Raw genomic sequence first — 12,855 nt, 5'->3', positions numbered from 1 at the left:
GCACTCTTATCATAAAATCGTGACAAAGCTGTCTTCTATTATTATTATTTATTATTTTAGCTGAAATGTGTCACAGGTGTGGCACTATTAAAAGAAGAAGAAAGGTAAACAGCAATCGCTGTTCATGTTGCAAATGCCTTGGAGGCAGCCGTATTCCAAAGCTTGTTTTTAACATGGCTCATCCACGGCACAGGCAATTTCCATGAAGACAAAGAAGTCAATGAGTAACACATTTACGGTATTGGTATGTTTCCATTTAACGCCACCTACTGCTGCCTCATTCTGGCTGCTTTTCAAAGACCAAGAAGACACCCAAGCTGGCGCCCAAGCTGGGAGTTCTGGGCGTTGCTTTGCTTTGCAACAGTACCTTTTTATTCGAGTCATAGAGATTTCCCAGGTGGTATAATTCCAAGAGAGAGACCCTTCTCATAATACTAATAATAATAAAAAAGCAGGGAAGATACAGGCAAAGATGAAAAAAAGATTGCCGCCTCCTGCACTGTTCCTGCCTGAACAGCCCCCTGGAGCTATGAATAACATTCATTGAGTTAGCTCGTCTCTTAAATCAGGTACTGTAAAAGAGTAGACTGAAGGGCACATTAAACCAATCAAGATACAGGCTGGCCAAGGCATAAAGCTGCAGTCCTAACACATTTTCCTTGAAGTTAATTCTTCTGAAAACCAAAGGAACATGCTTCTAGTGAAATGCATCCAGAGTCCAGTCTTTAGGCTGCAATCCTATACACACTAACCAAGAAGCAAGCCCCACATCTAAGTAGGCGTGTATAGGATTGCACTGTAAGGCTTCAATTGTATTCACACTTACTTGTGAACCTTACTTCTAAATAAGGTTACTTCTAAAAACATTTTAGGATGTTTTTAAAAATGATTTTAGGATGTTTTAACCACGTATATTATGTTTTAATTCAGTTTTATGTATTTTATATTTACTGTTGTTCCCTGCCTCGATCAGAATGGAGAGGCAGGTAAGAAATTATTATTATTATTATTATTATTATTATTATTATTATTATTATTATTTATAGGATTCCTCTGTAGGACACCAAAGCCCATGGAAATCAGTGAGTTTCAGGCATGTATTAATTAATATGATTAAATGTTTTATTTCTCAAAGCAAGCATAAGAGTATCCATACGGCTGAACAATTCTTTGAATACAAAACAATGGGGATGTATTTATTCAGAAAACAGAGCAGAGAAACCTAAATACAGAAGAGGGATCATTCTCAGGTATTGCAAAATATCACCTTCACTGGATCCTTTGAATAAATGTTACGCATATAAATGTTGTTGATGATGTCCTGTAATGTTAAAATTAGAACAGTGCACAAGTGGCCTCTCAAATTTCTCCACCCTATTTGTAGATAGAGACATTGGGGAAACGATTTCACCAAATTTCTCACAGGTAGGCATCACCATTGGCAAGGGTTGTAAAATAGCTTCTTTCTTTTTCCTAAGGGCTTTGGGGTTGTTGTTTTTTCACTACCACTGCAAGTGTTGGCAGCCTGGGCCCCAATTTTCATCCTCCATATACCTAGGATCACCCCAGGGCATTGAGGGGAGGGAATGCAGCCACTACAAAAAATAATGGTGAAGAAAATGTGAGAAAATTCTGAAAAGTGTCCTTTTATTTTTATGGAGTAAGAAAAGAAAAATCTCAGGAATTTCCTGAAAAGTTCTCTTTCCCCGTGAAATGGGCCTCCATTTTTCTGCCTCACTCTCAGGGCATTTTAGAATTTATGCTGAATGTGTGTTGGTGGAGTTTTTGACCTTACTTAATCCTTGTGAAGGGGCTGAGGAAGTATGGTCAAAGCTAGACCTAAGGTGTATCCCTGGATCGTCCAGGGGTTAAACCTGTTCATCTAGGTGACACACAGGGGATCCAGTGCTCAGGCAGGGGCGAACCCTGGATGATCCCAGGATAAACCTTAGGTCTAGCTGTGGCCTAAGTTCTTCCTATTACATATCTCACCACTGCTTTACAGTCTCCCAGGATACCTGCACTTCCTGATCTGAAAACACCCTATGGGAGAATTTATGATGTCTTCCCTTGGGTGAGAAGTGGGGGAAGCCAAGGAGGCTGCAGGCTGTCAGAGAGGTGACAGTGCAATGGAAGACACGAGACTCATACACACTCCTCAGTCATCTCATAAGTGAGCACAAGAACCCTGAGCTGAACCCATGAGAATTTCTCTGAAATTTCTTCTCCTTTGAATTTCTTCTGGAAAGCAATTTCTCTTCTATCAAATTGAATGAGAATGGTCGAAATTTTCATGGGAGAATTTTTCAGCACAGCACTAGTGAAAATGCTCTGTGAGTCTGTAATGTATCTAAGGAGGTTCACCTGGCATCTACACTATATTCTTTCAGATGCCAGGTAAAGACCTTTTTATTCTCTCAGCATTTTAACAGTCTATAAATTTAATTTTAACTCTGCTGTTTTAAATTTGTATTTCTGCGCTGCTGCTGATTTTATCCTGGTGGTGCTTTTTATATTGCATTTTATATCAAATGTTTTTATACTGTTTGTTTTATATTGTGAATGGTTTTAATTTTTGTGAACCGCCCAGAGAGCTTCGGCTATTGGGCAGTATAGAAATGTAATAAATAAATAAATAAATGTAGGCTCGCCTGGCGACAACATTGTTATCTTTCAGGCGCCAGGTCAAGACTTTTTTCTTCTCCCAGGCATTTAACAGCATTTAACAAATCTAAGTTTGTTTTTCAACGGACCCCAGAACTTTTGTTTTTAAATGGATCCTGTTGTTTTTATGTTTTTGATGGTTTAAAATTTTGTATACTTTTTAAAATGTTTGCTGTTTTTGACTTTTGTAAACTGCCCAGAGAGCTTCGGCTTCAGGGCGGTATATAAATGTAATAAATAAAATAATTATAAAATAAATAAATAAATAAGCCTGAGGCCTAATGTTATTACTGGGTTGAAGGCCTGTTTTAGTAGTAAATGCTTGGTGACATGTTCTGAAGGCGGAAGAGATGGACCATTACTTTCAATACTTATAGATGTGGCCTGGACCAGATAACTTCTATTTAGGCCACAGCTAGACTTAAGGTTTATCCTGGGATCATCCAGGGTTCACCCCTGCTTGAGCACTGGATCCCCTGTGTGTCACCTAGATGAACAGGTTTGACCCCTGGATGATCCAGGTATAAACCTTAGGTCTAGCTATGGCCTTAGTTTGGTCTAGGAAATCTCAGATTGGTTGGCTAGGGAATTCTAGCTTGGTAGAAAAGAACAGCTGAAAGTTAGAGGGGAGACAGTCAGTTGATGGTCAGTGAGGGAGTTGGATGGTTGGTGTGATGTGTGAAAGAAGGATGTGGAAAGACCTGAGGAGAAAGTGAATAGCTAAGGCAAGAATTTTAAGGTATTCCTTTTCTCTGTGTGATAACCATACATGACTGATGAAAATCAGGACAGGGTGCTGGAAATTCTGATACATTTCAGCCCAATGGGACTCCATTGCATTTTTATTCAGTAAGCGGCAGCTGCCTGTAATGGATTTTTTTTCCCCAATTCGGGGGGGGGGGGAATGCTACTTTTTTTCTGGATTCTATCGTTTCCACAAATTGTAATTTGTGTAAAAAAAAATGTGGGTGGATATTGAAATGTGAGCAAATGGTGTTAAAATTGTTTAAAATGTTTTTTTATTGGTGATCTTTAGCAAGAACACACGATCACAAGTCCATTTGTTCACTACATAGTCCATAAGAGGCATATTCCTCTCTTGTAAATATCCTTATCAGTTTCATCCCCTCCACACACTACTTGATTTAGCACAGCAGAGCCATATTCCCTGCTTGTCAAAGAGATTGTCGAAGTCATCCTCCACTTTGACAATTCCTGAGCAAAGAGAAACGGGATTAACTAGGGCCAGATCTACACCAAGCAGGATATCATACTTTGAAAACAGTTTGAAAACGGTATAAAGAATGTGTCCTGGGCCCGAACAGTTGTCAAAACTGTTATAAACCATTATAAAGCAATAGTGTACATCATGCCTACATCTTAAAATACGGGGTTGGCGCACACCTCTAGCGTGTATGTATGCAGGTACATTGTGGAGATGGTATAGTACTGTATCTTTAAGAGAGCAAGGATTAGATTAGTTTTACCCTACCCTGTGCCTGCTTACCCTACCCTGTGCTTGTTTGCATTCTCTTCCCCTCCTTATTGTTTTACTATGATTTTATTAGATTGTAAGCCTATGCGGCAGAGTCTTGCTATTTACTGTTTTACTCTGTACAGCACCATGTACATTGATGGTGCTATATAAATAAATAATAATAACAATAATAATAAATTGGGGATAGCATTTGAGAGGGCTTAGTCAAGCATACGGCTATGCTGCCGGCCTTGCAAGGCATACTTTAAATAAAGGATTTTTATTTGTACTTTTACCTTGCCTCTTTTTGGATACAACATTTTGGCGATGAAGAATGGCTCTTTTATCATTAAACCCACCAGCACCTGTCTCCCAACCCAGCACCCAGCACCCAGCAGTGCCGGCAACCCTTATTGCCAAAATATTTGCCCACCTCTAGGGATTCAAGTCAACTCCAGATCAAGCTCAGAACAACAGCCAGGACAACCTCATTGTTCATATTCTCTCATCACTGCAAGATAAATCTAGCCTACCTTTTCCCTTAGTCTAAGCCAGGGACAAGGAACACATGGCCCTCTGGATGTTGTTGAACTGCAGTCTCCACCAGCCCTAGGCACCATGGCCAATGGTCAGGGATAATGCGAGTTGTATGAAGGGTTGTTCTTAGACCACACCTGATCTATGCAACGTAGCAAAACAACAACAACCCAACAGTCTGGTATGCAGAAGAAAAAATCTTTGGACTATCAAAGTACTCAATAGAACTGGTCCAAATTAAGAAAACCCTTTCAGGGGAACAGGGGAACCAGACAGGTAGCATAAAAGAAACAAACCAGTTAATCTCAACCTTGAATTAGAAAACATGTAGAAGGTATCCTAAATTTAAATAGAGAAAACATGGATGACCCCTGCTCCCAATCCCCTTTCCTTTTGCATTACGTTCTTTAGATTTATTTATTTTTATTATTTCATTTTTATACCACCCAATAGCTGAAGCACTCTGGGTGGTTCACACAAATTGTAAACCTGTGGGCAGGGACTCTCTTAAGAAATACCTTTGCAAGCCACCTTGGGAGCCTTTTTGGTTAGAGGGCAGGATAAAAATGCTATAATAAATAAGAAAATAAATAAATGACCATGATGATCAGAAAATTGTGATGTTTCATTGCAAAGTATTAGGCTTTTGAACCCTATTGACTCAGGAAAGGGATGTGTGGAGGAAGGCAGATTGATCCACCAATCAGGGCTGAGGAAGTGGGAAGTGGCTTCGAACTCCTTTCCAATGGAAGGGAATCTGGCCATGATAAAGTAGGGTTGGGTCAGAGTTATGACACCTGGAGATGACCATATTCCCCATGGGAGATGTGCAGGCAGTTAGCACCTGCTGTGTGGATCATAACAAACTGTGGCAAGTTCTTGGTGGTATGGGGATACCAAGTCATCTTGTCTGCATCCTGAGGAATCTGTATAACGAACAAGTAGCAACGGTAAGAACAGACCACGGAACAACGGACTGGTTTAAGATTGGGAAAGGAGTACGGCAGGGTTGTATACTCTCACCTTACCTATTCAACTTGTATGCTGGGCTTGACGAATCCAAGGCTGGAGTTAAAATCGCAGGAAGAAACATTAACAATCTCAGATATGCAGATGACACCACTTTGATGGCTGAAAGCGAGGAGGAGCTGAGGAGCCTTATGACAAAGGTGAAAGAAGAAAGTGCAAAAGCAGGGTTGCAGTTAAACCTAAAAAAAACCAAGATTATGGCAACCAGCTTGACTGATAACTGGCAAATAGAGGGAGAAAACGTGGAGGCAGTGACAGACTTTGTATTTCTGGGCGCAAAGATTACTGCAGACGCTGACTGCAGCCAGGAAATCAGAAGACGTTTACTTCTTGGGAGGACAGCAATGACAAATCTTGATAAAATAGTGAAGAGCAGAGACACCACACTGACAACAAAGGTCCGCATAGTTAAAGCAATGGTATTCCCTGTAGTAACCTATGGCTGCGAGAGCTGGACCATAAGGAAAGCTGAGCGAAGGAAGATAGATGCTTTTGAACTGTGGTGTTGGAGGAAAATTCTGAGAGTGCCTTGGACTGCAAGAAGATCAAACCAGTCCATACTCCAGGAAATAAAGCCAGACTGCTCACTTGGGGGAATGGTATTAAAGGCAAAACTGAAGTACTTTGGCCACATAATGAGAAAACAGGATACCCTGGAGAAGAGGCTGATGCTAGGGAAAGTGGAAGGCAAAAGGAAGAGGGGCCGACCAAGGGCAAGATGGATGGATGATATTCTGGAGGTGACAGACTTGACCTTGGGGGAGCTGGGGGTGGCGACAGCCAACAGAAAGCTCTGGCGTGGGCTGGTCCATGAAGTCACTAGGAGTCGGAAATGACTGAACGAATAAACAACAACAAAATGATTGAATATTGGGGAGTAGAAACCTGAGAATGGACAAATTTCCTCCAGATAGACAGATCCTTAAGAGGAGATTCACTGGCTAGATATGTCAGGTATATGGAATTGGAAAGAAAAGAAATTAAAATGGTGCACTAAGGCATTCTGTTGCACATAAAGTGAGTTCATAAGGAGCAAGGCATTTCTCGCTCTCCACCGCATCCTTCTCTAGCATCCAAACGCTATCCCTACACATTCTTTATACATTCATATACTGGTCACCATTAACTTGTCAATTTTAAAACACCTCCAGTCTTTCATATCCCTGTACAACAGGAAAGAAGGACCCGTTGTGAGGAAATAACTTCCCTATTCGAACCTGCCTCCAGACTCAGGATATAAACTATCAGCAAAATTGCTTTCGTGGGTTTCATCTCATTATTTATATTGATCTTTCAGTTCCATGGCTCATGATCTTATGATTCATTTTAAATTCACTGGTGGCAGCGGTGATGGAGGAAGACTGGCATTTTTTTTAAAAAAAAATAAGCACATTTATTACAATTCTAGTCATTTATCTTCTCTCCCAAAGCAGCTTCTCCTGTATTCTAAGATCTCCTGACTTCACCATTGCCACCATCAGGATGTTTAGCTCTACCTATTCTTATTGAATGCTTAATGCCAAATTGCCTCCTACCAAGTGTGTGTTTGCAGGCTAGCCCTATAACAAGAAACAAGCTGATTAAAGCATGCATCTCAACTCCCCACATCTTTAGGGGGCAAAAGGCAGGAGGTATCTGTGCTCTGCAAGGCATTGACAGAGCCTTAGACAGAGCTTCAAACTCTTCCCTGATAGTGCGAGCGGCTGCGTTGCAGCCTTGTTGCTATACAAACTCTTCCCCCACGAGACTGGACACTAATCAAACCCATTTTTCACACTCCTGCAGCTCAAGAACGGAGTTTGCAGTGGAAGAGGCTCACAAAAGTTGCCAGCACAGGCAATGATATCACGTTCCTCAAACGATCCTTAGATAGCAGATTTCTCTTTAGAAATCCTGCATGTTTCATTGCCGATATTGTCGGAGCGTGGCTCAAAAATAAAAACAAAGTCTTTAAACCTCAGCTCTGGACAGCCACCGCTAGGGCAACCCGGACCCAGGTTCTTCAGCGCAGAAGTACATCCCAAAGTATTTGACGGGTGAGTGTGTTGGAAGTTAATCCCATTTGAAATCAATGGCTCTTACTGTCGATTGTGCATGCACAGGATACGGCCCCCAAACCTCTACGCCTATTTACTTCTGCATAAACATGCCCAACTTCAAGCCCCAGAACTTACATCAATGCAGCCAAACAAAAGCTTAGGTAATAGTCAAATGGCACACAATTCCAGGGCAGGGAGAAAAGTTGTAATGAACTGTCCACATTTATCTGATCCTTCCACCCCAACACCTCATCCTTCATTGTTGTTAGAATCATCAGCCTTTCCCAACTTGGTCCCCCGTACATATGTCAGACCACCACTCCCATCCTCCCCAGCCTGGAAAAACCAGGTTGAACAAAGACGCATCTCAGCTGGAGCAAAAGCAACTAATGTCTCTTCCACCACGACGCTCTCAAAGCAATTCCGACCTTCTGGGGTCTGATCATTAAACAGAAGACCACCATCTCCTGTGCCGCAGCCCAAACTGTAAGAAACCGTCCCGGAAACAATGGGAAGGGATGGCTTCCAACACAAGATCAATATACACTTAGAATCCCCCCTCCACTCTGCTATTATGGGGGTGTGTTTTATAGCACAACCCTACGTGCAGGTCTACTCAAAAGTAAGTCCCACTAGGTTCACTCCCAGGCAAGTGGCCCTGGGACGGCAGCCTTGGGTTTTTTACATGAACCTGTCCGGTTCCTTCCGATGCGCCTATTTTGCTTGGCAGGGGAACCAAAACGTTTAAGGCTGCAGACCTATATATGGACACACTTGCTAGGAAATAAGCGGCGCCCGCGGAACATAAGAGGGACCGACTTGCGAGTAAACGCGCTCAAGATTCCCCGGAATGCAAGTTTAGGATCGGGCAGGGCAAAAGACCAGGAAAGAATCCAGACAGGATTGGAGGAAAAGCAATACTTTTTTTAATGAGAAAGCAGCTCCCAACTAATTACAGTTCTCCCAAATCACAGTGAATAATACTAATACTAATACTAATTTATTACTTATTGTTATGGCTTTTCTCTTCTTGCTTCGATCAAACTAATACAGCAGGTTCTTGCATCCAGGGTGGATCCTACTTAGAGGCGACCCGTTGAAATAAATTGGACTTAAGTTGGACTAAGATTGGATACAACCTCTAGCCCTCGGCCAAGTTTACTCGGAAGGCAGTCCCCTTACATTCAACGGAGCTTCCTCCCAGGTAAGTGAAACACGCCTGGGTTTGCCGTCTAAACGGGCGCTGGGGTTCTGTTTGGCTTTGCCAGCTACTACCGCGACGCGACGCGCCCGGGTCGGTTCGCCGCTCCCACGCGGAGGCTTGTCAATAAATACACGCGTCAGCGCAGCCACGCGCGGCGGCTCCACGGAGTTATCGCCAAGCAGCAAGTGGGTGGGGAGGGATGTCGGCGAGCGAGTGAGTAAGCAGCGCCCAGCCCTTTCTCTCGAGCGGCCTTGGAGGCGGACTACAAAACCCATCCTTCCCATACAAGCTGGGGAGGATCGAAGTTGGGGTCCGCTGTCTCCGGAGGGTGCCGGCTTCTGAGGGGGGGCGGGAGAGGGAAAGCTTGCTCCTGAGAAAGTAAAGAGATCTGCAAAGAAAGCCAGGACGAAGAACAAGGCAATCTGGGAAGAGAACGGGCGCTTTACCTCCTTGTCCGTGGATGGTGGGTCCCGTGCGGCGGGGAGAGGCGCGCGCGCTGCGGCCCCAGACGAGGAAAAGCGGCTCGGGCGACTCCGGGGGGGAGGGAGGGAGGAGGAGGAGGAGCGAACCGAGGGCGCTGCTGCTGCTGCTGCTTGCCGCCGCCTCTTGGAAGCGAGACCGCGGCTCCGAGTCGAGCGCTTCAGCCGGGAGCAACTGCTTTCGGAGGCCGGAGAGCCGAGCTGCCCCCGCCCCCGTTCCTGCCCAGGGTGACGCCGCGGCTCTCGCTCTCTCTCCCCCCCCCGTGTCAGTTCCTTCCCCCCCCCCCCCCGGCGCCGGGCGCACACGCCCTCCGCTCGCGCAACTTGGCTGCCGTTCTGCCCCGCGGGTGACACATTGCGTCCACGTGTGGCGGCGGCGAGCCGCACCCCCCACCCCTCGCGAACTCCGCAGCGGCTGCCCTTGGGCGGCTTCTAGAGACAGGGGGCCGGGGGGGGGGTCACAGCCCCACGCACGCAGGGCCGGGATCGGGCAGGCAGCCTCCGCTAAAGAGGCGGCGGGCTTTGGGGGGGGGGGTTCAGGGTGTTTCAGGCGAGGCAGAACGCTGAAGCAGCCCCAAAAGTTTGCCGGCACAGGTTGTTGGCACAGGGGGTGGGTCGCGCTGCTGCTTCTGATAGATGCTCTTGATTGGATTGATCAATCAATCCTTTATTTACAGTCAATAGACCAGAAGAAGAAAGGTACAGTCATTCCAAGCAAAAGGTCAATAAGATAACTTAAGCATATATTAGATTGATGGTTAATTGTTTAAAAGATAGAGATTCATCAGGACAGGGACGGGCTCAAATTGGGCCCCAAATAGGGGTGGGGGGAAGGGGAGTCACCTAATGTGTCCTGGCACCTATTTCCTGAACTCAAAGATGGAGCCTGTGGAGCAAAAATACTGGTGGGGGGGGGGTGTTTATGAGTCACCTAAAGAAGAAGAATGCATCAAACATAAAGGGACACTCACTGGCATAAAAGTGGCATATGCTAATTTAGGGCTGTAGATGCAAATTTAGAAATTATTGTAATTTCATTCAAAATGCAGTTCATCTTACTAAAGCGGGGATGATGGAGACCAGGTGACCTATGGGCCTTGCTCCCTCTACTGTCCAGGTGTTGTTGATGGGCAGCTTCTAGACCCAGCTTTTCCTTCAGATGGTTCTTTAGCTTTATATCAGACATGTCAGCCCTTCAGACAGAGGAAGGGTGGGCAACATGGGGCCCACCCTTCCCATCATCCCCCACCATAGAGGCTCATGGGCCAAAGTATCTGGACAGCCACAAGTTGCTCAGCCCTGAAATAGAGGCTGCCTTCCAAGTGTGCCACTCCAGCTGCCATTGGCATCTCTTGGTGGCTTGTTCTTGTCTTCTTCAATGAAATCTTAACTGAACCGTTCTCCACTGTACAGGGTTTCTTTCTTATGGGAAATCACTCTGCTTTTCTATTCATAGAATCCACAGGGGCTGATTTCCCTGTTTCCTCTGTGTTTCTTCACCATCTAATCTGTCATACCTCCGGAAAGGGAATCAACAACGAAGATTAGAGCATCCTAAAGACTAGCTCATTATATTAAGGCATACCCATTTATACACTACAGCAGGAGCAAGGAACCTGTGGCCTTCCAGATGTTCTTGGACCACATCTCCAATCATCCCTGATCACTGGCCATGGTGGCTAGGTTTGATGGGAGCTGGAACCCAACGACACTCGGGAGTCCACCCCTGCATTAGAGAGTCCACTTCATCAGATGTGCTCCAGTCCACTAAAGCTTATGCTATAACTGGTTTGCAGAGTACAAATTAATATATACATCCTCCTATGGCTGAGTGAGACTCAGCATCAGAGCAAATTATGGCACTGTCCAAAAGGCAAGGCAACAAACAACAAATGATCATGTACAAAAGTTCCAGTCCAGTATGGGACCAGGCAAAGCAGAAGAGGTCCAGATATAAGCAAAGGTCAAAGCACAGTTAAGAAGTAGGTTACCACGCACAGTCCGGAAGCAGGGTCAGATGGAAGTCCAAGAGATAGTAGGACCGAGGGGACAGGAGCAGGCAGAAGTAACATCGGGGCCTGCTCCTGCTGGACTCTTCCCCCCCCCACAGGGCAAACTGCCATCTTGGCCCTGTGGGGAAGAAGAAGGACCGAGGGGACAGGAGCAGGCAGAAGTAACATCGGGGCCTGCTCCTGCTGGACTCTTCCCCCCCCCCCCACAGGGCAAACTGCCATCTTGGCCCTGTGGGGAAGAAGAAGGACTGAGGGGACAGGAGCAGGCAGAAGTAACATCGGGGCCTGCTCCTGCTGGACTCTTCCCCCCCCCCACAGGGCAAACTGCCATCTTGGCCCTGTGGGGAAGAAGAAGAACCGAGGGGACAGGAGCAGGCAGAAGTAACATCGGGGCCTGCTCCTGCTGGACTCTTCCCCCCCCCCACAGGGCAAACTGCCATCTTGGCCCTGTGGGGAAGAAGAAGGACTGAGGGGACAGGAGCAGGCAGAAGTAACATCGGGGCCTGCTCCTGCTGGACTCTCCCCCCCCCCACAGGGCAAACTGCCATCTTGGCCCTGTGGGGAAGAAGAAGGACCGAGGGGACAGGAGCTGGCAAAAGTAACATCGGGGCCTGCTCCTGCTGGACTCTCTCTCTTTCTCTCTCCTCCCTCCCTCCCTCCTTGACTCCTTTTCCTTTTGTGTCATGTCTTTATTAGATTGTAAGCCTGAGGGCAGGGACTGTCTTTTTTGCTAAGTGTAAGCCGCTCCGAGAGCCTTTTTTGGCTGAGGAGCGGGGTATAAGTATGATAAATAAATAAATAAATAAATAAATAGTAGCACAGAAGGTCAATCACAAGGGACAGTGGAGAAAGCAAAGTAGGATATGATGAATAATGTTGTTGCAGCACTGATTGGGTTAAAACTGAAGGCTTATATAGCTAGAGCTTTCTGTGCTCCACCCAGGGCTCACCTGCAGTGCATTACAGGTCCTATGACAGTAGTCCTACTCAAGAGGAGGACCTTGCTCCTGAGGAGTTTTCCTTTAGAATAAAGCATTCCTTCTCAGAGAAGCTCTACAGGCGTGCCTCTTGAGGCAGTGACATTCTTAGCAACCAGGTGGTTGCCCAGCCTCTGCCTGAGAGGTGGAACTCCCCTCCTCCTGGAGGGATGGGCTAGAGGTGAGAGCCCAGGCTCGCCCAACTCTCTGGCATGGGTGCCTCCTTGGTCATCTGACCCTGCTTCCGGACTGTGCATGGTAACTTACTCCTTAACTGTGCTTTGACCTGTGCTTATATCTGGACCACTTCTGCCTTTGCCTGGTCCCATACTGGACTGGAACTTTTGTACATGATTATTTGCTTGTTTGTTGCCTTGCCTTTTGGACTGTGCCATAATTTGCTCTGATGCGGAGTCTCATTAAGCCATAGGAGGATG

The 12,855-nt window shown here is 45.8% G+C and overlaps 1 protein-coding gene across 1 annotated transcript in view; it reads right to left on the bottom strand.

Annotated features, from left to right (window-relative positions):
* SEMA3D (semaphorin 3D) overlaps positions 1–9,463 on the bottom strand; it is a 221,924-nt gene extending 212,461 nt beyond the window's left edge. The window contains exon 1 of the mRNA XM_063134307.1: positions 9,397–9,463. The gene's annotated coding sequence lies outside the window, so the exon portion shown is untranslated. The remainder of the gene's footprint in view (positions 1–9,396) is intronic.
* Positions 9,464–12,855: the final 3,392 nt, after the last annotated feature.

This window comes from Elgaria multicarinata, chromosome 9 (genome assembly GCF_023053635.1).
Source record: "Elgaria multicarinata webbii isolate HBS135686 ecotype San Diego chromosome 9, rElgMul1.1.pri, whole genome shotgun sequence".
NCBI classification, from domain to species: domain Eukaryota; kingdom Metazoa; phylum Chordata; class Lepidosauria; order Squamata; family Anguidae; genus Elgaria; species Elgaria multicarinata.
The sequence above is the reverse complement of the archived record's forward strand: the minus strand, read 5'-3'. Positions and strand labels throughout refer to the sequence as shown.